The sequence below is a fragment of the Lemur catta genome, unplaced genomic scaffold (genome assembly GCF_020740605.2).
Source record: "Lemur catta isolate mLemCat1 unplaced genomic scaffold, mLemCat1.pri scaffold_41_ctg1, whole genome shotgun sequence".
NCBI classification, from domain to species: domain Eukaryota; kingdom Metazoa; phylum Chordata; class Mammalia; order Primates; family Lemuridae; genus Lemur; species Lemur catta.
Genome location: NW_025423849.1, coordinates 1,439,861 through 1,464,525, shown reverse-complemented (window position 1 = coordinate 1,464,525; position 24,665 = coordinate 1,439,861). Strand labels below are relative to the sequence as shown.

At 38.1% G+C, this 24,665-nt stretch overlaps 1 pseudogene; it reads right to left on the bottom strand.

Moving 5' to 3' along the window:
• Nucleotides 1–22,462: 22,462 nt before the first annotated feature.
• LOC123629761 lies at nt 22,463–23,230 on the bottom strand (annotated as a pseudogene).
• Nucleotides 23,231–24,665: the final 1,435 nt, after the last annotated feature.

The window sequence follows — 24,665 nt, the reverse complement described above, 5'->3', positions numbered from 1 at the left end:
GATGGGTGGGCTCCCAACGGCATCCCAGAGAGACCACCGTGCGCCACACCAGCACAGTTCGCAGAACCCCAGCTAATTAAGCCCCACTGGGTGCTGGGTCTGGGTAGGCTCCGAGTGGCAGCGATAAACGATTCATCATGCAATGGGGAGTGGACAGGGACACTGTCACCACTAGCTGATAGACACAGGGAACGGGGCAGGGGGAGGGGGAAGTCCTCCCTGGGGGACTGCGCATGGCTTCACAGAGGAAGCCGCGGCTCAGTGGGGCCTTAAAATGTGTGCAGAGCCTCAATGTTCCTGCCTCCCCGATTGCACTGAACCCCTGAGTGCCTCCCGTGCACCCCCGGGACTAGAGCACTTGGGGGCATGTGTCCCATCGGGAGCCAGGAATGAATGAGCAAACCGGTGAAGGCGGGAGGGCAGGGGGAGGGAATTCCAGGCAGGGCCGGCTCAAGCGTGATGCTGCTGGCACAACACGCTGTAGGGTGTGACTGGAGCCTGGGCTGCTTGGGGGGTCGATCAAGTAGGGCGCCAGATGGGAGCGTCTCAGTATGAGCAGCTGCTGCCAGACCCCAGGCATCACGCAAGGGAGGACAGGGGACCCACGGACACGAGCCCTCTGGCTTTCCCCGACTTTCTGTCCCAGACACCGCCCAATGGCCTCTGTTTGTGTCACTCCCAGGAGACTCATCAAGCACCAGGAGCCAGTTGCACAGAGTCAGCTTTTAGACCTTTGAAGCGTTTAATGCCGTTTGAAGGTCATAGTCCCTGGCGGCAGAGCTGCATCAAGGGTAGAAGAACAAGCCGGTAGAAGAACAAACCAGCTTCTAGAAAGAAGTTGGCTCTCTACGTCAAGAGTCTCGCAAGAGTTTATATTCACTGACCTGTGACTACTCTTCTGCTCGTCCTATTCTTATCTACGTCCCGAGGAAGGAACCGCAGACGCCGCAAACGCTCATGCCAAGGATGCTCACCCCAGGGTGGAGACCGTCGGCACGGCATTCAGTGCTGCGGGACTGATGGACTATATGTGACGCCCTCAGCGTCACAAACCCACTAGATTCTAGGTAGCTATGTAAGTGTGTTTTAAAAAATATTTAATATAAGTCAAACACATAGACTACAAACTATAACGTGAGCACCGTTGACAAAAATAAGCACAGCTCTGGCCACCCCGGCCCTAGCACTGCAGTGATCCCACCTCCTCCCTCTGCCCCCAGCCCCAGGAATGGGAAGAGCTGGCCCTGTGCCCCCACGTCCTCGAGTGGCTTTTCTGTCCTTCCATCACTACGTGGCCAATCCTCTGAATTAATCACCTCTGTTTTAAACACCTAGAGTAGCTTCTGTTTTGAAAGCATTTTTTTTTTTACTTTTTATTTTGAAATACTTATTGATTTCTAAGAAGTTGCAAAGATAGCACAGTGAGGTCCCGTGTACCCTTCACTCAGTTTCCCCCAGTGGCTGTATCTCATGCAACTGTGGTACAATATTAAGGCCAGGACACTGCCGTGGGTGCAACGCGTGTCTATTGTTCTGTGTCATGCCATCACACGTCTGGATCCCTGTACCCATCACCACTAAGACTTCCCTGTGCTGCCCCTTTGCAGTCACACCCAGCCCCTCCCCAACCCTGGGGACCACAAGTCTGGGCTGCGTCTCCGTGGGTTTGCCATTTTGAGGTTATACACATGCAGTCACACAGTGTGTGGTGCCTGGGGACTGGCTTTGCCTTTCAGCGCGATGGCCCTGCAATCCACCCAGGTCCTGGCGTAGGTAGTTTGCTCCTCAGCCCTGCTGCGCCGTCGCCGCAGGGTGGGTGGCGTGGTCTGGGCACACCTTGATCCGACTAACTGCTCACCTGGTGCGCTTGGTCGCTGCCAGTCTTTGGCTTTTACACATAAAGCTGCTATGGACAATTATGTACAGGGATGTGCGGACATAAGTCTTCCTTTCTCTGGGAAGATTGCCCAGGAGTCAATAGCTGGGTGCATGTGTAGATTCAGTTTTTCTAAGAAACCACCAAACCATTTTCCGTAGTGGCTGTACAATTTTACATTTCCTGAGAGGATTTTGAGCAATGCACAAATCTAGAAGAAAACCACAAAAATGATCATTATTTTTGGTTGGCATAATGAAATACAAGTTTTATTCCTTGTGTGTATATGTCTGTATCTTCCAAATGTTATGAAATAAACACATATTTTGCAATCAGAAAGATATTAAATTCTGTAAAAATTATTTGATGGAATGAGAAAACTCTCATGAAATCATGTTTCTAAAGATGAAGATACCGCCAGGCTGTTGGTATGATCTTAGCTATAACACACACTCGCACACACTCCCGCACATACGCACTCACACACACAAACACCCGCACTTTCATACATACACCCGAGACTGAAGACCAGAGGAGAGTAACCTGGCGTGAGTGACAAGGACTCACCGTGGCCACTGAGACGAGGGCCCGGGTGTCAGCGTTAGTTTCCCGTGGCTGCCGTAACACACACTCACAGACTGGGTGGGTTAACAACAACGCAAATGTATCTCTCGCGGTTCATCCAGAGGCCAGTTCAGAATCAGGGCGCGGGCAGGGCTGCGCTCCCTCCAAAGGCTCTTGGCGGGCAGCTCCTTCCTGCCCCTTCCAGTCCCCGTGGCTCCAGGATTCCCCTGACTCGTGGCCGCGTTACCCCAGCCTCTGCCTCCATCTTCTCAGCCATCTCCTCCTTCCCCTGCTTCTCCTCTCCGTGTCTCTCACAAGGACACACCTGTCATTAGATTTAGGGTCCCTGTGGATAACCCAGAATGATTTCAACTTCCGTACATCTGCAAAGACCCTTTTTCCAAATAAGGGCACATCGCGTGGCTGGGGGCTTGGATGTGGACATATGTCTCTGGGGCCACCATTCAACTTACTACAGGGGGTGGCTTTTAAAAAGATTTCTGCATACCCTTTGCTACTTTCTAAATTATCCATAATGAGAAAGGATAGTTTTTATTATGAGAAGCAATGGGTAATAATGCTACTAATAATAAACAAGTTACAAAAAAGTACTAGTAATTTTTCCCAATTTGAGAGAGGACAAGAAATAGAAAGGGGGAGACAGTTGACAATGACAGGGGGACATCTGGATTCCTGGACCCACCACCACAAAGACTTCCCTGTGCTGCCGGATGAGGGAGGGAGCCAGGTCCCCCCCAGGTGTCAGGACACCCCTCCCTATTCCCTCTCCGCTACGTCCCTCTCCCCACCAACCCGCCCATCGCACAGGGCTGGACACTGCCCAGAGAGCAGCCGTGTCAGCGAGCTGGGTGACATCATGGCTCAGGCATTTCCCAACTGTGCAGGGACAGGGCTGGGGGCAGGTGGCCAGGACTACAGGGACAGGGGTGGGTGATGCAGGACCTAGGGGAGCTGCAGATGGGAGGCTGAGACCGTTTACTGAGCACTGTCTGGGCAGCACTGTGTGGGCCCAGGTGAGGTGGTGCCGTATCTCCCTTTACAGCTGAAGGGACAGCAGCTCAGACAGTTGGACCTTCTGGTCCAGGCTCATGGCTGGTGAGTGGCAGGGCTGTGACTTGGGCTTGTGTCCAGGCACTGTATGCAGCAGATGTTGGCTGAGCTACGCTGGAAAATGTGTCCCTTCATCTGTCCTGGAAATATGCAGTGGTGCTCAACAAATGTCCCTGGATCCCGTCTCCCCAAGGGCAGAGCTCATGTTTCAGGTGTTCCTGTGTTCCAGTGTCCAGCCCAAAGGGAGGGACCCCTGGGGTGATGACCGAAGGCTCCAGGGGATGGTCCCAGGGCAGAGCGGGGTAACCTGAGCCCTGTCCTACAGTGTCACTTGCTCTCTCTGTGATGGGGCAAGTTTCACGCCCTCTCTGGGCCCCCACTTCGCCATCTGCACAGTAGAGGTGGATGCTCTCTGAGGCCCTTCCATGCTCTGCTCCTCTGAGCTGGGGTGATAAGCGGAAAAGCAAGTTTTCTTGCCCCTGGCTCATCGGCAGCCGGGCCTTCCCGGAACTGTAAATTAGCTCCCAGCTCTCAGCATCCCAGGCCACCCCCCACCCCCGGGCCCAGCTAAAGGCAACCCACCTCCCCGTCCCCTTTCCCTCTAGAACAAACCAGGCCAGCAAGTCTGGGACAAACTCTCACCCAGGCCCTGGAAATGGGCCTCGGGGACCAGGACTGTTTGCCCAGTTGAGACAGTGATGGACGTGGAGGTGCTACTACACTCCCAGACAGAGCAGCACATGCACACACACACACACACACACACACACACACACACACACACACACACACACACACGCATGCATGCACAAACCACACAGGCATGCACACACATACTCACACACGCATACACATGTGCCGGCATGCACACACCCAAAGCAATACACATGTACCACATGGACACACACACAACACAGAGATGTGTGCAATACACACACACGTACCCACACAATGAACACACACATGCATGCATACCAACACCATGTGTGCATGTGCACATACACCACACAGGCATGCACATGCATACCCCCCACATGATATGCCTACACATGTGGACACACACACACCACACATGCACACACTGCACATGCAGGCACCCGTATGCTTGCACATGCACACATAATACACATGCTTGCAAACACTGAGACAAAGCAATATACACTTCCATATGATAATTTTATTGAGGACATAGAAGGAAATGTTGTTATTCTTGGGATTTCATGCCCAAGTAGTCAAAGTTGAATTGTAATGTTGTCTATAACTTACCCTAAATGGGTCAGAAGATAAAAATTTGAGAGAGGAGAAAAAATAAAGGTGACTGAATTGGAGAAGTTGGTGAAAATACATGGGTATTCAATATACTACTCATGCAGCTTTTCTGAAGATTTAAACTTTTTCAAAAGTAAAAGAAACTGGAAAAAGCTTACATTGTGAAAACAGGAGTAGGCTGGGGATGTGTCAGGCAAACTAGGAACTAAGATCACCTTCTTTACACAGCATATGCTATGTGTCAACTGTTGTCCTAGGTTCTGGATACAAAAGCTAAGGCAACTTTTTCTTTTAAAGGAGCTCATCACATAGAGGAAAAAACGGGTTAACAGATGTGAAATTTGTTGTAGAGAAAGCGTTTTCGTGTCCCTGTGGATTTTGGTCATTCTGAACAAATTTTTGCTGAAATTTGAGATCTGTACTAACAGACCAAACTATGGAAAGAAATTTAGAACTGTATAAGCAGGAAATGAGAGTTCCAGAGAGATTTACCTAACTCCAGAGGTTTGTGTTTATATTATATTTCAAAAGGGGATCAGGTCTGGGACTTTAGAGACATCTCTGTGTTGTAAAGCTAGAAACAGTGGACCTATCTGGCTGGTGGAGAGATTTATTTACATAGTACAGGTTAGAGTTAGAATCCAGGATCCCTCCTCCTATTATACTTTTCAGATTCTCTCACTAGGAGAGTTTATCCATATAAGCAGCTGAAATTTATTTTTAACCATTCTTGCCTATGATAAAGGCTGTACACAGAGGATATTTCATCTGGCTTTCATTGCATTGCCCCAGGGATAAGAATTGCAACAGCACTATTGGTTGCAAACAAATAGAAATCTGTCTCTGATTATAAAAACCTAGTACATGCATTCAGGACAAAGTTAATGATGATGAATGTTAAAAACCCAACAGAAATATATTAGCGGTTCTGTGTTCTAGTAACACAGAGAAGGGAGCTGCTACTGTCCTTCAGGATTTGGTCTGGATCTTGAAGACTTACTAGCATTACAGACAAGAAAGAAAAAGGGTTCTCATAACAGTTCCCAATAAATGTGCATTTGAATTGGAACAGGTGACATATTTCACATTTTAAATTTATGAGGTAATACCTGTTCTTGTCTCTCTTCATCTTGAAGGATTGTGTGAAAAGACCAACATAACAGTAGATATTGCTTAGCAGACATTTAGGGAGACAGCAGGAACAGTAGCGAGCATTCATGGGCTTCAGAGCCAGTCACATGTGAGTTTGAGCTCAACTGTAGGAGCTTGGACCTGTTAATTCAACTCTGAGTATCAGTTATAATAGCTTAAAAATGAAATATTAATGTTTAAATCAAAGAGATGTTGTCAGAAGTAAATGAAATAACCTATGTGAAGTGCTTAATGTAGCATGTAGAAATAATCAGTGCTAAATTTTGAGTATTTGTTCTCTTTCCTTCCTTTTAATCCTTCCTTTTACCAGTTTGTAAAAGGCCATCACGTTACAGGAAAAAGATGTCGACTAATTCTAGGACATTATTTCTACTATTTACCTGTCTTTGCAAATATTTCATTCTTGAAATTGAGCTTTTTATACATTGATCTTATGGGGCGAATTGAGTACACATCGTGACCTGTAAAGAGTGATTCTGCTTGAGTGAGTGGAATTAGGCTTTTGAGAATTCTTAAAAGAATCACAGAAATTGGAAACATTTATCAGTTATCTACGTTCAGGATTGCAAATGATCTGAGTTTACTAGCCACATTCTAAACTGTTTTTAGGTCAAAACAATTAAATTAAAAGAGAAAATGCCATTTTATTTTTCTTCATTCATTTACAGATTTATACACTGTATGGAAATATATAGATATTCCAGTGGAACCTTTTCTCTGAAATTTCTACAGATACACAATGTGAAAAACAAAAGATATGTAGATATTTCCAACTACTTCAGAAGTTTTTTTCTTTTCTTTTCTTTTCTTTTTCTTTTCTTTTTCTTTTTCTTTTTCTTTTTTTTTTTTTTTTTGCTGCAAAGATGATTGTAACTTTCTTAGCAGTAGTAAAGTATCATTTCAAACTGAGACCACCACAGAGGAGCTGCGAAACCCAGACTTCAGGCATTCCTTATTTTCAAAACTAAGAACTTCTGAGCTTTCAGAATGATTTTAGTTGAATAATATTTGGTTGGTTAGGAGCTGAAAATCATTCATAATCTGCTGATTACATGGGATAATGTTTGTTTTTTCTCCCATCATTGTTTATGGCATAACACCCATGGATAGAAAATTCCTCTGGACAGAAAAGAGAGTCATGTGTGCACATTAAGGAAAGAACAGAAAGAAGACCACTAAGGGCAGTGATATAATTATTTTAAATAATTTTTTTATGTAAGACCAGGTGAAACAAAAATATATACTATCACAAATGTATTGACTATGTTTTCCATGCTATTATTTCAAAGTTTTCTGATGTAGTAAAACAGTCTGATTTTCCATAAATATATTGCATTAGCTGGATTAGCCAGAACCTTCTATTTCTATTTGAGATTATAATCCAACCAAACGGAGCTTCATATGTGATGTTTGAATTGCTATGAATACCCAAACTATTTGAAGGAGTGTTCAGTTCACTTTCTAGAGCAGGAGAACAACAGGTTAATTTAATGTTATGAATAGTAGTCAATCATTATCAACCTGATTACCTCAAGTTTTTGTCCTTTTGCTCTGTCTTTCCTCATCATCTCCGTGTGAGAGACCTCTCATTTAATTGCAACTTAAAGAAATTAAATGGCAGGGGGGGGACTAAAACATTTTAAATTGGTCTTTCCATCAACCCTGGATCTTTTTACTGTGATGGAGCCAAGAAATCTGTTTCTCCTTCTGTTATGTCACTAAAAATTTCAGGATGGTAGAAATATTCTGATATATAAATGATTTGACAGAAAGATCCTTAAATATCTAGATCCAAAGGTTTTCCATTCTGAAGTTGGGATGAGAACATAATCCATCTGCTGGATCCCTCGCTTAAAATATGTATGTCTGAATACTCTTCCTGTAATTGCTCCTAAATTTATCTTCCTTGATAGTTACTTTAAAAGATTTCCTATTGAAAGATTTTTTTTTCTGTTGCAGTATATCAAAAAGGTTTTTTTTTTTTTTTTGCTGGCAAATTAATAAACTCTTTCTTTCTCTTCAAAAAAAAAAAGTTGTTTTACATCTTTGTAGTCACCAGCATGAGTCTAGTCAATTTTTATCTTCGTGATATTTATTTGTTCTTTCAATAAATATTTAGTAAGGACTTACTATGTGATTAGCAGTCTTTGCCCTCAAGGAAATTGGAGGCTAGTGAAAGAGACAAAGAAGTAAATACTGTGCATTACGTGCCATGAAAGAGGTAAAAGAGCACATGGAATGAACATCTAATTCAGTTGAGGGAATCAGGGAGGACTTTTGGGAGGAGGTAATGTCTCCGTTTGTATCTGAAGGATGGGGCAAGTTAATTTACGAAGAAGTGGAAAGAGTGTTTCAAAAAAGGGAATAGGATGTGCTAGTTGAGCTAGTTAATCAAGAACATGGTTTCCTTCCCAGGAATCCCACTGCTAGGTACATATCCAATGGAAAGAAAATCAGTATATTGAAAAGATATCTGCATTCCCATGTTTATCACCACACTATTCACAATAGTCAGGATTTGGAATCCATCTAAGTGTCCATCAACAGACTAATAGATAAAGAAATTGTGGTACATATACACAATGGAATATTATATACCCTTAAAAAAGAATGAAATCCTGCCATTTGTAACAATGTGGATGGAACTGGAGAACATTATGTTAAATGAAATAAGCCAAGCACAGAAAGATAAATCTCACATATTCTCATTCATTTGTAGGAGCTAAATATTAAAACAATTGATTTTATGGAGACAGAGAGTAGAATTATGGTTACCAGAGGATGAGAAGAGTAGTAGGGAGGAGGGTACAAAGTAGGGATGGTTAATGTGTGCAAAAATATAGTTAGATAGATAGAATGGACAATATTTGGCAACACAACAAAGTGACTATGAATGATAAATTAGGATATACTTTAAAATAACTTTTTAAAAGAGTGGAATTGGAATGTTCTTAACACAAAGAAATGATAAATTCCTTAGGTGATAAATATCCCAATTCCCCTGTTTGATTAATGCATATGATATGCCTGTATCAAAACGTCACACGTATCCTATAAATATATAAGTATTATATACCCATAGTAATTAATAATAAAAAAGTTTTTAAAGAACGTAGTTTTCTTCTTAGAGTTTTTACAGTGCTAATCTTAGTAAGTTATTTCATATTTGTATTACTAATTTATTACTCATATCTGAGCAAATGATAAGGTTTAATCAATCATTTTACATTGTTAGAAGTTTTTCATAATTTAAGGTTCAAGTGGTACAAACAATGAATCATCTTTGTTATAACAGAATTCAAATTTTTAAAAAAGTGTTCTGATATAAACTAATATAGCTGGCACTATATGTCAGAATATACACAAAGCACATATGATAAATGGATTCCATCAGATTACTTTTCGTCCTAGAAAACTATTTATCTTGATTTTATAAACTAAAAACACTAGGTAAGGCTTTTGAATAGCTGGACATGATTTTTCTTCACTTAGTCTTGCATGTGTGCACATTTAATCAGCTCATTCTATAGTAGTTTACATGAATTTGCATAGGCAACTGGTGTGTCATTGCTTGTCAGACTTATACATCCCTAATTATAATGATTGTTCTGCCTTTTACAAACCATATTTAAAAAGGCTGTATAATGAATTAAATAAAGCTTATTGTGAAATTTATTAGCTGTAGTCCTGATCTATTTAACTGAAAGAAAAAAACAGTTTGAGGAAAGGAATTAACTAACACACATGGACAGAGCCATTAGTTATGGAATGGGCCTACTCTTTAAAATGTTTTGTCAAACCAAATGTTTCAAGTCAGTGAGTTCTGCTCCTTCAGGGGAATTTCCCTGAAGAAATGTAGCATTTTGCCTCCACCAGTGGTACCATATTTACAGGCTTATTCTGCTTCCTCTTAAACTAGCTTACATAAACAAACAGCTAAATGTATTCAAATAGTAGATGAGCTAGAACATTTAAGGACAAGCAACACTATATTCTCTGGGTTTCTTTCCCAAGATGAAGTTTATCGAATCATAAATTTTGCCTGGTGAGTTACTCCTATGTATAACTTGGAAATTCTGCCTTTGTCAATTTCACCTCCCCTTGCTTTTTGCATCCATTTCTATGTCCTAAATATTCATATCTGTTAGCAGACCCTGGACTCCTAGACACCCTCTTGAAATCTTATATGCTCTTCTGTGGTGGCCCAAAACCCTGAGTATCTCCCTGCAGGTTCTTACCATAATATTGGCATGACTGTACAAAAAGCAAAGGACTAATTTATATGATGTTCCAAGAATTAATATATACAGATATGGGGCACATAATAACATTTCAGTCAATGATGGATGGTGGTCCCATAGATTATAATGGAGTTGAAAAATTTCTATCACATAGTGATGTGGTAGTTATAACATCTTGCCAGAATGCATTGCCTTTTCTATGTTTAGAAACATTTAGATACACAAATACCATTGTGTTAGTTCACAGAAAATTTAAAATCTTATTAAAAGAGATTCAATGTAATTTATAATTAAATAAATGCAAATCAGAACATCAGTATATTTTTTTACCTACCAGATTAGCAAACATTCAAAAAGTTTAGTAATATCTAATCTTGAGGAAGTTAAAAACAATAATTTTCATAAACTGTTGGTGAACATATAAACTGATACAACATTGTTTTTGGCAATTAGCAGTATTATTCAAATTTTTAAAATGTTCAGTCTTTTACTCAATCCTACTTTTAGGATATAATCCTCAATATAAATTCACATAGTTTAATTTGTAACAAAACAAACAAAAAAAGAACAAAAAAACCCAGAAACAATTTAAACTGTAGAACATGCATTTAATTCAATACTCTGAAGCAATTAGAAAGATATGTATGTTTTTTTTCTTTTATTGATATATAATAATTTCCATATTTATGAGTACATGTGAGGTTACATGCATAGAATGTGTTATAATAAAATCTGGGTATTTGAGGTACCCATCACCTTGAGTGTTTATGGCTTTTATGTGTTGATATCATTTTGAGTTCTCTCTTCTAGTTACTTTAAAATATTGTTGCTAAGAATAGTCATCCTAAGTCTGCTATCAAATATTAGAACTGATTTCTTCTATCTAACTGTATGTTTGTACCCATAACCAACATCTATTCATCCCTCCCTCCCCTTCATCCACCCTTCCTAGTCTCTGGTATCTATCATTCTATTCTATATGCCCATGAAATCAAGTTTTCTAGTTCACACATGAGTGAGAACATGCATATTTGTCTTTCTGTGCTTGGTTTATTTCACTTAACATAGTGATCTCTAGTTCCATTCATGTTGCTGCAAATGATAGGATTTCATTCTTTTTATGGCTGAATAGTATTCCACACACATCGTATTTTCTTTATCCATTTGTCTGGTGACGGGTGCTTAGGTTGATTCCTTATTTTTGTTATTGTGAATAGTGCTTGTAATAAATATGCAAGTGCCGATATCCTTTTGATGTACTGATTTCTTTTCTTTTGGATAAATACACAATCGTGAAATTGCTAGATCATATGTAGTTCCATTTTTAGTTTTTTGAGAAATCTCCATACTGTTTTCCATAGCAGTTGTACTAATTTACATTCTCAGCAACAGTGTAAAAGAGTTCCCTTTTCTTTTCATCTTTGCCAGCATCTGTTATTTTTTGTCTTTTTAATAATAGCCATCTAATTGGGCTGAGATGATATTTCATTATAGTTTTGATTTGCATTTCCCTGATGATTAGTGATATTGAGCATTTTTTCTTATATCTATCAGCCATTTGTATGTCTTTTGAGACATGTCTGTTCATGTCCTTTGCACTCTTTCCAAAACACGCCTTATCACTACAATCACCTGGGACTCTTACTAAGCACACAGATTTCTGATCCCAACGCAAACTTATTGAATCAGACTTTCTAAAAGAGGGTAATTAATATGTTTAAAATGTGCCCCAGGTGAATTATATGATTAAGTCAGTTTGAAAATGCTGGTAAAATTGGTTTTATTCCATAGCAGTGGTTTTCAACATGTGATTTCTGGTCCAGGAGCACAACATCTTCAGAAAACTTGTTAAAAATGCAAAGTTTCAAGGTCCTTATCAGACCTAATGCAACAGAAATTCTGGAGTGGGGCCCAGCAATCTGTGGAAATATAAGCCTTCCAGGTGATTCTGAGAAAGACTAACATGTGTAAACCACTGTTCTACAGCTTTCAGAATGATGCCGAGTAACACCTGAGTGTGAGTGTTCCTACAACAACTCTAAAGTAAAAAGTGTAAATAACCAGGAGATGTTAGACTCTAAGACAGATAAACAGATTTTTAAAATGGATTTTGACATTGTCTCTGTAAATAATATATGAACCCACAACTTTGGGATTTTCTCCTACTGGGAAGAGGATGCTATTGTCAACTGAATGGTTACTACCTGCTCAGCACTGATTAAGCACATTTAGTATATTGCAATAATCATCAAACCCCATTTATAGGTAAGCACTTCGTGGAGGCGTTGGAATTTTGTGGGACCTTCGAAGGTAACTAGTGTTTCAACAGGTAAAAGTTGGGAAGAGAAAATTAATTCAGGGCAGAGGAAAGAGCATTAGCAAAAACAAAACCAAAGAAAACTAAGTTGTATTGGGACAATAGTGAATGGTGTAGGGCAGTGGGTCTCAAACTTTATCTCGATAAGTAACACTTAGGACTTTTTTAAACACTGGGCTTCAGCCCCAGAGTTTCTGATTTAGTACATCTGTGGGGAAGCCCAAGAATTTGAACTTCCAGTACTTTCCCAGGTAGTGCCGAGGTTGCTGGTCTAACTACACTTTGAGAATCAGGTATAGTGTGTTTAATGCAGGTTGATGGTAAACAAATATCCACAAATATTAGTATATAGGGCAAGATTACAGAGGGTATGAATTCATACCAAAAATTAATGACATCTTTTATGTATATATGTATTTATTCATTTGAATTTCATTTAAATGAGGACTAATGAAAGGGCCGTGGTCATTCTGGACTGTTCTGATGTAATATGCTAGATTGGGTCAGGTAAGGGGAGACTGAGACAAGTTCCAAAATTACTTAACTTCAGTCTACCTACCCTACTGCTGCTACTCCCATTCTTCAGTTCCTCATCATTATCGGATGACATATCAAATTTTTCAATTTTGAACATAAGCAAACTAATCAGACTACAGTGTGACTGATAATTATTTACTATGCCTTAATTATTTGCATTTTGAAGGTGATACATATTAATCTTAATTAACTTTAACTGTGGAACTCCAGCTACTGTAACAATGTTAAAAGAAAAATGTCAAACTGTGTGCATGTGAGGCAAAAGGAAAAATACTTTTTTTGGGTGGGAAGGCTTCCTTGGAGGTTGTTTCCAAGACTAATTCTCCCCAGCTGTTTAACAGTGCAGGGTTTCTTTGCGGTAGGTTAGTCCCACTGAAATGTGTTCTGCTAACCAATCAGCTGTGGTTGACAACTATGCATGGTAACCTAGTTTTAGTTAAGATTCGTACTTTCAGAACCTATTTAGTTGGAGTGTTCATGTTTCTTAGATGGTAATGGTTAAGGCTATGGCACACCAGTTTTTAGTTTGTATGTGAAAATATTCCGATATCTATGTAGTATTGGTCTTTCATTCTTATTTTAAATTCCATGTGCAAATTCTGCTTTTATTGTAAGTTTCATGAAATCCTTTATGAAGTTGGTGGGGATATGAGTAAGTAAAACATAGGAATATCATCATAATAGTGTTGTCTTTTATTTGCTCTGGTTCCAGTTATCACTTCAATTCCATATTATACAGACATGTAAAAAAGAAAAAGATAAAGAATTTGCTTTTTTATAAGAGAATGTTACTTTCTCAATGAATGATCCAATAAATAAAAATCTTCCAACAGAATAACCTGGCAGAGGTATTATTTGGCTCTGTAATGAATAGCTTGCTTGTCTGCAGTCACATTCCTCTTGCCATTGCTGTTTCAAGGAAATCAGAGAATACTTTAGGAGACAAAGCTGTGGTCCCCAACACCCAGGCCTGTGTACCGGCACCAGTCTGCAGCCTGCCAGGAACCAGGCGGCACAGCAAGGGGTGAGCTGCGGGTGAGCGAAGCCCCACCTGTGCCCACCCCAATACCCTATCTGGCCTGCAGCACCGCAGGAGCCCAGCGCCCCCATCGGATCAGCGGGGGCATCAGACCCTCATAGGAGTGTGAACCCCACTGCAAACTGCTCATGAGAGGGATCCAGGTTGGGCGCTCCCCATGAGAATCCAAGGTCTGATGATCCGAGGTGGAGCCGAGGTAGTGATGCCCCCTCAACACGCCCCCATCAGCAGAAAAACTATCTTCCTCAAAAACCAGTCCCTGGTGTCAAAAGGTTGGGGACCACTGCAAAAGGAGACCATCAAGAGAGGGACACTGGAACTTTATCCAGGAAAACAATATTGTAGTGGCGTTTAACAGCCAACAGTGAGAAAAGGACAATACTTTGAAATACACGAAATTACCAAGAATAGTGACAACTAGATGAAGATCAAGAGCTAATTGTTTGAAAGAGATGACTAGAATAAGACAGAAAGGTAATGCAAAATGAGTGACCCGGAAATTAAAATAATTGAAAATAGACTTAGGAATGCAATAAGTGGCCAATTTAGCTATATTGCTCAAGTGTGTTGAGACTGATAAATGTAAGAACACCATTTTTTTGACTTATGATAATAAATACCATGGTCATTAGACTTATTATTTTCTCTTCTCTGCAAAGTCAGTTGAAAACTACTCAAAGACATAAGTATACACATACATAAAACACACCCAATATAATATTTTACATTGTAGAGAAATAACAACAATGAAATCAATCTTATCTATTTTCTGACTGGTAATGTATTTTAAAATGTATCAGAAATGCTGCTGCTGCTGATAATTCTATTTCACTATCTCAGAAAATTGATACATGAGCTTTCCAGCAACACCATCAGGCTGATTATGTCAGTGATTAATTAGACTTGATTGAGATTTGAGTATTTCAAATGATATTTTACCAATACCATTATTTTCTGAAATAAATTGCTATCAGTGATACTTCTCTTGTGTCTTTTCATCTTTCAGTATGGAGCAAATATAGAAAAGCACAGCACACGTAATAGTTGGGGCAAGGTCAGTGTTTAAATCAGGGTATAAATCTCAGGGTATTTCATCTCTAATGTCATTTTTTTGCCATTGACCTCTGGGGAAAAGGTTAAGATATCTACTTTCAGCCTACAGGGATCTGTTACCCTTTGGTTTTCGGTTTATGCTGAGAACACTGAGAATGATGGCACTGTCCCAGGAGAATAATGAAACAAATATTTTTAAAATATGCTATTGAAATTGCTACTGAGTATATAAATATAATAATATGTATTTCTGTCTTTTCTTGTAAATGATATGTAAATGGTATCTTTAATTTTTTTTTTACTATTTTTATCTGTCATGGTACTAGTCACTCAGTGAATGATATTAGAAACATAATGCAAAGGAGAAAAAATAATGCAGATGTATAGTTTCAGGATGATTAGAAGTGAAAAGAAACTCAAGCGATCATCGTAGGTGATATGCATAAAAGCATGGGGTTTGTATCATGGTGTGCTAAGTTTGTAATGAAAGCTCTATCACTTATTGGCCACATGACTTTGGATAGTGTCTCAGTTTCCTTAGTTATAAAATGAAATTCTTCAAATCTAGTGTCTTACAGTGAGCTCCCCCAAAAGTAGAGTCTGAGTAAAGAAGGTAGGTGCAGGTAACTTATTTGAAACGCGATCCCAGGATGCAAGAGTAGAAAAGCAGGGAAAATGAGACTGAGAAAGGAAAAGCCAACAGGATAATGGTTCATTATCGAGTTTTCTACTTAAGTAACAAGGTCTTAATTCCACCAGGACTTCCGAGAGTGGTTCAGAATGCCTCCTAGAAATGCTGCTCCGAAGGACAAGAGGCTGGGGCATTCGTTCCCTACTGATTGAGAGTTGTCCCCAGGGTCATTAATTCCTTCAAAATTTCAGGTTGCCTTTGCAAAGGATCCCAGCTGGCTCTTGAAGCTGTAGAGGCAGAACAGTGGAGATATGTGAAAATCACTTAGTGCACATAAAACTGTCCACCAGAGCTGCAGCAGAAATCAGAGATAGGTAGGTCAAAGGGATGTGTGGCATCAAAAGTGTATAAAGTTATTTGAAATATTTAATGTGAGTGTGTAATTAAGGTGCTTGATACTTTGTGGGCACTTAAAATGTTTCCTTTTCCTTTATTTTAAAAATGGGAGAAGACTTTAGGGGAAGTATTATTCAATTTCATAAAATTATTTAACCTCATAACTGGGTCTGGACCCCATGTCACCTGACTCCAAAAATACTTCATTCCTTTTGTTGGTATACCACCATAAACTTGGCCTTAGGGCATAAAATTGTGTTCTTATTGCCCTGTCTTCAATCAAGCTTAGAATAAATGCTGACATATTATTTGTAATGGTCTGAAATTTCTACCTACATCCTTCCAAAGAAGAAACAATAAGGAGGGTACCGTTAACATAAATTTAATCTTGTAAAAGTGTGATTAGCTAACCACATGGTTTTAATCATGAAGGAAATAGATAATTTTTTGAAAACACTTTTACTATCTTTTGAACTTAAGGTAGCACTCCCCCCCCCAAGAGTGGTGGAAAAATATTGACCCTTGGCAAGGAAAGACACTGTTTGGGTTTTTGTTTCTGTTATTTTTTTAGTGTGGCTTATAGCTTTGACTGATTCTCAGATTTTCATTTGTTTTGAAGTCCACTGCTTTTTCCTTCACTTATTCACAGTTTCCATTAAGCTATTTCTGTATGTCTACATTTCAAAAACTTGTTGCAATAGCTCTCTTCTATCCCACAGACTGGCCTACAGGTTTGCTATATACTCTTCTTCTCTCCCCCTACCCTACCACCAACCTGTCTACCATAACTGGGCAGATAACTCTTTCCAATCTTTGTCTTAGTATTTTGTTTTTACTCTCTGAGCCAAACTATATGTCAGGCAGTTAACTGCTCAATTTCCAAAGAATTTATTCATATTCATTTTGTCCCATTCTTGAATGTAAATTTAATGATTGCATTACTATACTGTATAAAAGGGAATAACCAAAATGATCAGGTAAATAGAGAGCTTTAATATTGTGATGCTAACATTATCAAATCAGTTCTTTTTCCTGAGCATGAAAGAAAACTACATTTCCCAGCTTCTTTTTCAGTTAGGTAAGGCCATGTGACTGAGTACTAGTCAATGGAAATCAGTGGAAACAATGTCAGGCCTTTCACGCCTAGGCTATAAAAACCTCTCAGGCCGGGGCGGTGTCTCACGCCCGTAATCCTAGCACTTGGGAGGCCGAGGCGGCCAGATTGTTTGAGCTCAGGAGTTCAAGACCAGCCTGAGCAAGAGCCAGACCCCATCTTTACTAAAAATAGAAAGAAATTAGCTGGACAACTAAAAATATATATAGAAAAAATTAGCCAGGCATGGTGGCGCTTGCCTGTAGTCCCAGCTACTCGGGAGGCTGAGGCAGGAGGATCGCTTGAGCCCAGGAGTTTGAGGCTGCTGTGAGCTAGGCTGACGCCACGGCACTCACTCTAGCCCGGGCAACAGAGTGAGACTCTGTCTCAAAAAAAAAAAACAAAACACCTCTCACATGATCCTCGGTGTTCATTTCCTATTTGTCAGTGCAATGCCAATACCTAAGGAGACTCAAGAAGCCACTTTTTGATAGCAGAAACTGAAGCAACTTTAGCCATTGAATAACTGGGGGGAGCAGCAGAAGTTTCTCCTCCCCACTCCTAACTAAATGCAGTCTAATCTGTTATATAAATGAGAAATAAATTTACATGATTTAAAGTTTATGAGTTTATTATAACAGTTATCCGACCTTAACTAATGTGGAAATATTACCTTATAATTGAAAACATTTCACAGAACATATTTATGTATTCACTTGACTGTTACTATTTAGTATGATGTATTTTTATACCTATTTTCAAATAAAGGAAATGAATTAAGTAGTGTTATCGAGGGTTTTGTGTCAAGTACCAGATAGATTTATAGGACTTAAAACATTAGACAAATATCAACTATTGAGGCAGGCAATTGGTTGAATGAAAGCAGTAAGATAAGACAAAGGGGTCCACAATATATAAATATCTAGTCAGGTAGGAGACATTAAATATAATGGCTGATCCTGGACCAAATATATAGTATTCTCTTCTGTGTATTGGAAGAGCAAGGGTAGGCCAACAGTGTGGGAATGTGTAGCCGAAGGAGATGATGCATCCCCCAGAGATGCAGCTCATTCCTGATTAAATTAGGTTAGAAGGCTAGGCCTTTGGGAAGATGCTTACACTAAATGAAACTATGCTAATACATGCTGCATTCCCAGCCACTAGATAAACAGTCAGCTCTCCAAAATTATATCCTTCCTAGGTGACTCTGAGGAATTCCTGTAACAATCTGCCATAACGTGACAAGTGCAGTTCAAAAGTTTGAAAATTATAAAATATGGTGCCATGTGAGGATAATGAAATCTCTGGGAGCCTGTGCAAGCTAGCTGGTAGGGAGTCAAATGTCCTGTGGCAGAATCCAAGGTCCTTTTCCAGGGTTTGGCATCCCCTAGTTGCAATTGTCCCCTCCAGTTAGTTTCCAGCTATTCTCTGGAAGCAATACAGGGCTCTGTGGTTGACTGGGTCCTCTTACAACAATGGCAGACCTATTTGTCTACCTTGTGCCAATATCACAGTGTCTTAATTGATATAATACTATAATGGCTTATATGTGGTAATAGTAATACAGTGTAATACAGTAATAATAACAATACCCCTGTACTGTAATAATAAGTTACAGAAACTATTGTGTTCTTTCTTTGAATTCTTAGGCTAATAGGAATGTTAACACTTATTTTGATCTTCTAACCAAATCAATAATAATATTTCCATTTCAATACTTAATCCACTCTGCTGCTTAGTTATAACTGATGCTTTCATTGGAGCACTGCCTTTCACATGTTCCATTATTCTCATTTTATCCTTTATAATTGTTCTGATAGTCGAGCGACTGAAGCCTAATGCTTTCCCAATGAATGACGGCTTCCGGCCTTTCTTCCAATGCTTAATTATTTCTACTTTTGTTTGCATTGTAATCACCTTTCTCTTCACTGAAGGCTCACCTGGACTTGCAGTGGAATTTCACCTTGGATACATGGTCATAAGAGTAAACACAGGTATGGCTTTGATTTCATTATGGTTTTGATTTGCATTTCCTGAATTATAAATGACATTGAGATTTTTTTTCTGTGCTCATTGGCCATTTGTATATCTTCTTTGGAGAAATATCTATTTGGATCCTTTGCCCATTTTTATATCAGATTATTTGTCTATTTATTTTTTTAGTTGTGAAAATTCTTTCTATATTCTAGATAGAAGTCTTTTATCAGATATATAATTTGTAAATATTTCCTCCAATTCAATGGGTTGTCTTTGCACTTTCTTGTTAGTGTACTTTGAAGTGAAAAGTTTTCAATGTCCGTAAAATCCAATATATTTTATTCTTTTGTCACTCATACTTTTGGTGTCATATTTAAGAAAGTATTACCTAATTCAAGGTCACATAGATTTACCCATGTTGTCTTCTAAGAGTATCTCTTACATTTAGATCTATGGTCTTTTTTTTGTATTTATCTTAGTTTTTCATATTTTTGGGATACATGTGATATTTTGATACATGTATACAATATGTAATGACCAAATCAGGATAATTAGAATATTCATCTCTCCAAAAATGTCTTTTTTGTGTGCTGGAAACATTATAATTCTTCTTTAACCTATTTTGAAACATACAATATATTATCATTAACTATAATTTTCCTACTGCATGGTTGAATACTAGAACTTATTATTTCTATCTAACTGTATTTTTGTACCTATTAACCAAATTTCTCTTCATATCTCCCCTCCCCTCTTCTTTTCCAAGAGTCTGGTAACCAGCATTCGGCTTTCTACCTCCGTGAGATCTACTTTTTTAGCACTTACATATGAATGAGAACATGCATATTTATTTTTCTGTGCCTGGCTTATTTCACTTAACAGAATGATCTCCAGTTCCATACATGTTGATGCAAATGACAGGATTTTGTTCTTTTTTGTGGCTGAATAATATTCCATTGTGTATATATACACCATATTTTCTTTAGCCATTTATCCACTGATAGACACCTAGGCTGAGTCCATGTCTCGGTTATTGTGAATAGCGGTGCAATAAACACAGGAGGGCAGATGTCTTTTCCATATACTGATTTCCTTTCTTTCAGATATATACCCAGTGGTGGGATTGCTGGATCATATGGTAGTTTTATTTTTAATTGTTTGCAGAACCTCCATACTGTTTTCCATAGTGGGTATATTACTTTGCATTCCTACCAACAGTGTATGAACATTCCCCTTTCTCCACATCCTCACCAACATTTGTTATTTTTTGACTTTTTGAAAATTGGTATTCCAACTGAGGTGAGATGATATCTCATTGTGATTTTAATTTGCATTTCCTTGACGATTAGTGATGTTGAGCATTTTTAATATACCTGTTAACTATTTTCTTTGTGGAAAGTGTTTTTGATTACTAACCCAATCTCTGTGCACTATATAGGTCTATTCAGAGTTTTTCCTTTTTTTGAGTCAGGTTTTGCATTTTTTGTGTTTTTAGGAATCTCTCCATTTTGTCTATATAGTTTAATTTGTTGGCATAGAATAGTTCATAGCATTCTCATATACAAAGATTCGTAGTAATGTCTACTCTTTCATTCCTGATTTTAGTATTTTGAGTCCTTTTTTTTTTTCATTTGGTCATTATAGGTAAAGACTTGTCACTTTTGTGGATCATTTTAAAGAACCAACTTTTAGCTTCATAGCTTTTCTCTCTATTGATTTTTTGTAATCTATTTCATTAATTTCTGATCTAATCTATTACTTCTTTCCTCTGCTTCCTTTAGGTTTATTTTATCTGTTTTTTTCTAGTTTACAAGGTGGAAGGATAACATTGATTAGAGATCTTTCTTCTTTTTTAATATAGGCATTTCCAGCTATAAACTTCTCTATGAGCATTGCTTTTCCTGCATCTTGTATGTATTATGTTGTAATCTCACTTTCATCCTTCTCAAAATATTATATAATTTCCCTTGTAATTTTTCCTTTGACCCATTAATTAGGAGAGTATTCTTTAATTTTCATGTATTTGTGAATTGCACAGAATCCTTCTGTTATCAACTCCTAATTTCATCCCAATGTGGTTGTAGAACTCAATTTGTATATTTTTATCCCTTTTAATTTTACTGAGGCTTCTTTTATGGCCTAATATATGATCTATTGTAGAAAATGATTTGTGTACATTGGATATGATATATATTCTGATGTTTTGGGGTTCAGTGATTTACAGATGTGTATTATATCTTGGTTTATAGTGTTGTCTAAGAACTCAATTTCCTTGATTATCTTCTAAATAGTTGTTCTAGCCACTACTGAATGTGGATATTGATGTATTCAGCTGTTATTGTTGAATTGTCTATTTCTTCTTTTGAGTCTGTCAATTTTTGATTTATGGATTTTGTAGTTCAGATGTTAGGTATGTATGTTAATAAATGTTAATTTGTCTTCATAAATTTTTATTTTTATCACTATAAAATGTCTTTTTTCTATAGTTATTTTTTCTTAAAGTTTATTATGTCTGATATTAATATAGCCACTCTAGCTCTCTTTTGGGTACTTTCTGCATGGTATATATTTTTTCCATCCTTGTATTTTCAACCTATCAATGTCTTTTATAGAAAGCATGTAGTCGGTTCATTATTTTTAATCTACTCTACAAAATTTTGCCTTTTCATTGGGGTTTTTTGTACATTTACAGTTGATGTAGTTACTATTTAATATGGAAGAATTTACACCTGTCTTTTGCCATTGTTTTCTGTATGTCTTATGACTTATTTGTTTCTTTAATACCTCTGTCACTGTTCTTTTGTGTTAAATAGACATTTTCTACTATATCATTTTAATTCTTTTGTCTTATTTACTATATTTCCTGAGATGTTTTCTTAGTGTTTTTTCTCAGATTACATTTAGCATCATAATTTAAGACAACTAGATTTGAATTAACACCAATATAATTTCAATAGCAGTGACAAAGTCAGTTTTTGTTTATCTGTGACTGTCTCAATTTCACCTTCATTTTTAAAAATTTACCCTTCTTTCCAAGTTTTATTCCAACAAAAATAAGATTAAAATGTCCATGAAAATAATCATCATTACAATAAAGTATTCAGAAATGACCAGCATACAATTCAGAATGTGATGTTTTGCACAAGTTAAAAAAAAATTCAAAGCTTTCTCAGGTTGGAAGATTAGGAAATCTTTTACACAGAAATTGCACCCTGAATGAGTTCTAAAATCCCAATATTTTGTCTTTTATTTATCTTTTTATTTATGTTCTCTTTCTTTCTTCTCATGCTTAGCTTTAGTTTCTTATTTCTCATGGTTTTTGATCAACTATTCCACTTTGTTTTGAGAACTCTGATTATGTTTTTTCATTCTTTCTTGTTAATATGGCAATTTCCACTTTTTCAGCAGTTTGCTAACATTCATGTCCTTATTTAACACTTTGATAGCTAAACCAAGTTCTGACTTCAAAGTCATTTCTTCTTCCTTTCATTCTTGTTTTAACACTGACACAGATGCAGCACTATTATTTCCAATGCATAAGGTTTTCCATTACCCATAATTTCCATTAGAGCCGCTCTGATACAGATGAAAGCCATGGTCCTTATTCTAGCCAATGTACAGTAATGCAATACCAAAGGGACGTTTTCCTCCGGACTGTGTATAAGCTTGTTTGATATTACACAGTGCTGTAACCAACTGCTCATAGGAATTGGCTTCTGAAACCATTATAAATACTTTTTTGAGCAATGAGCCTTGGTTTATTAGTCAGAACATTAGCATTTCCTGCCACACTGCAAGCCATGTCCTCACTGAGTCCATAAATATTTTTGGAGAAAATGATTTCATCAAGAGGCTTGTGGATGTTGTGTCTTTCTGCTGCAAGCAAAACATCATTGCTTGAGAAAATTCCTGAACAGGTGCCTGCATGTTTGATGCTTCCATGGTACATTCAACTTGGTGCAAGTGACCTTCTGGAGAAAATACAGTGGTCTTGGAGTCATATCCTTAAGACATCTATTTTTTTTGTTTTTACAATAAGCTCTTTTCAAAGGATGAAGGACATCTTTTTTGAACTTTGTATAATTCCAGAGGGAAGACACTGAAGAGTCAAGATCTACACAGAGTACTTTACTCTGCCAAAGAAAAAACACTACTACTGCCCAGCTATCCACTTCTGTGATAATATGACCCATGTTTGTGTGTGGAACCACCTTTCTCCTTAATTTTTGAAGGTTATTTTTGCTGGATATAAAATTCTTGGCTATTATTTCAAGCACTTTGAATATGTTATCCCATTGCCTTCTCAACTCCATTGATTCCCATGAGAAGTCAACATTGTCTTTTTCAAGGATCCCTGGTAATGATGAGCTACATTTTTCTTGCTGATTTTAAGTTTCTCTCTGCCTTTGGCCCTTGACAGCTTGAATATGAGATAATCAATGTGTGAATCTCTTTTAGTTTATGCTGCTTGTAATTTGTTGAGCTTCTTGGATGTGCAGATAAATTCTTTTCACAAAATTTGGGAAATTTTTGCCCATAATTTCTTCAATTATTCTTTCTCCCCCTTTCATTCTCTCTCCTTTCCTTCTGAACCTTACATTATGCGTATGTTGGTACACTTGATGGTGTCTCACTGGTTTCTGAGCCTATGTTTATTTTTCTTCTTTTTTTTCCATTCCTCTGATGGGATAATTTAATTTGATCTGTTTTTAGATTTGCTGGTTTGTTCTGCCTACTCAAAGCTACTGTTGAGACTCTTTAGTGAATTTTTAATTTCTGTTATTGTATCTTTCCACTCTAAAAATTCAATTTGTTCTTCATTAAAATAATTTTTATGTCTCTATTCATATTATTTGGTGAGGCATTGTTCTCATACTGTCTTTTAATTTTTTATATATAGTTTCTTTTAGTTTTTTGAAGATATTTATAACAACTAAGTTATGCCCCTCTGAGTTGTCTAACTGTGCTAAGCTGTGCTAGTTGTCTAGTAATACAAACATTTGGACTTCCTCAGGGACAATTTCTATTGTTTTCATTTATTTTTCTTGTGAATAGGCCATACTTTTCTGCTGCTTTGTGTGTAAAAACTGGACTTCTTAAATAATACAATGTGTCAACTCTGGAAATCCAGTCCGCAACATTTGTTCTTGTTCTTTGCTGTTGTTGTTGCTGTTTGTTTGTTTAGTGGCTTTCCTGAACTAATTCTCTAAAGCCTGTAATCTTTGTTGAGCGTGGCCACTGGAGTCTCTGCTCAGTTAGCTAAGTGCTACTCTAACGATTAGACAGAGATTTTCTAAAGTGTCATGAATGTGTATATCTCCCAGCCTCTGCTGAAGGTGTGTGTGTCTGTGTGTGCGTTGGGGTATGCTTTCCACGCTCCAACAGGCAGTTTAAGACTTTTCTTTAACCTTTAGTTCCTGCTCACACAGAACTTAAAGGTAAATCACAA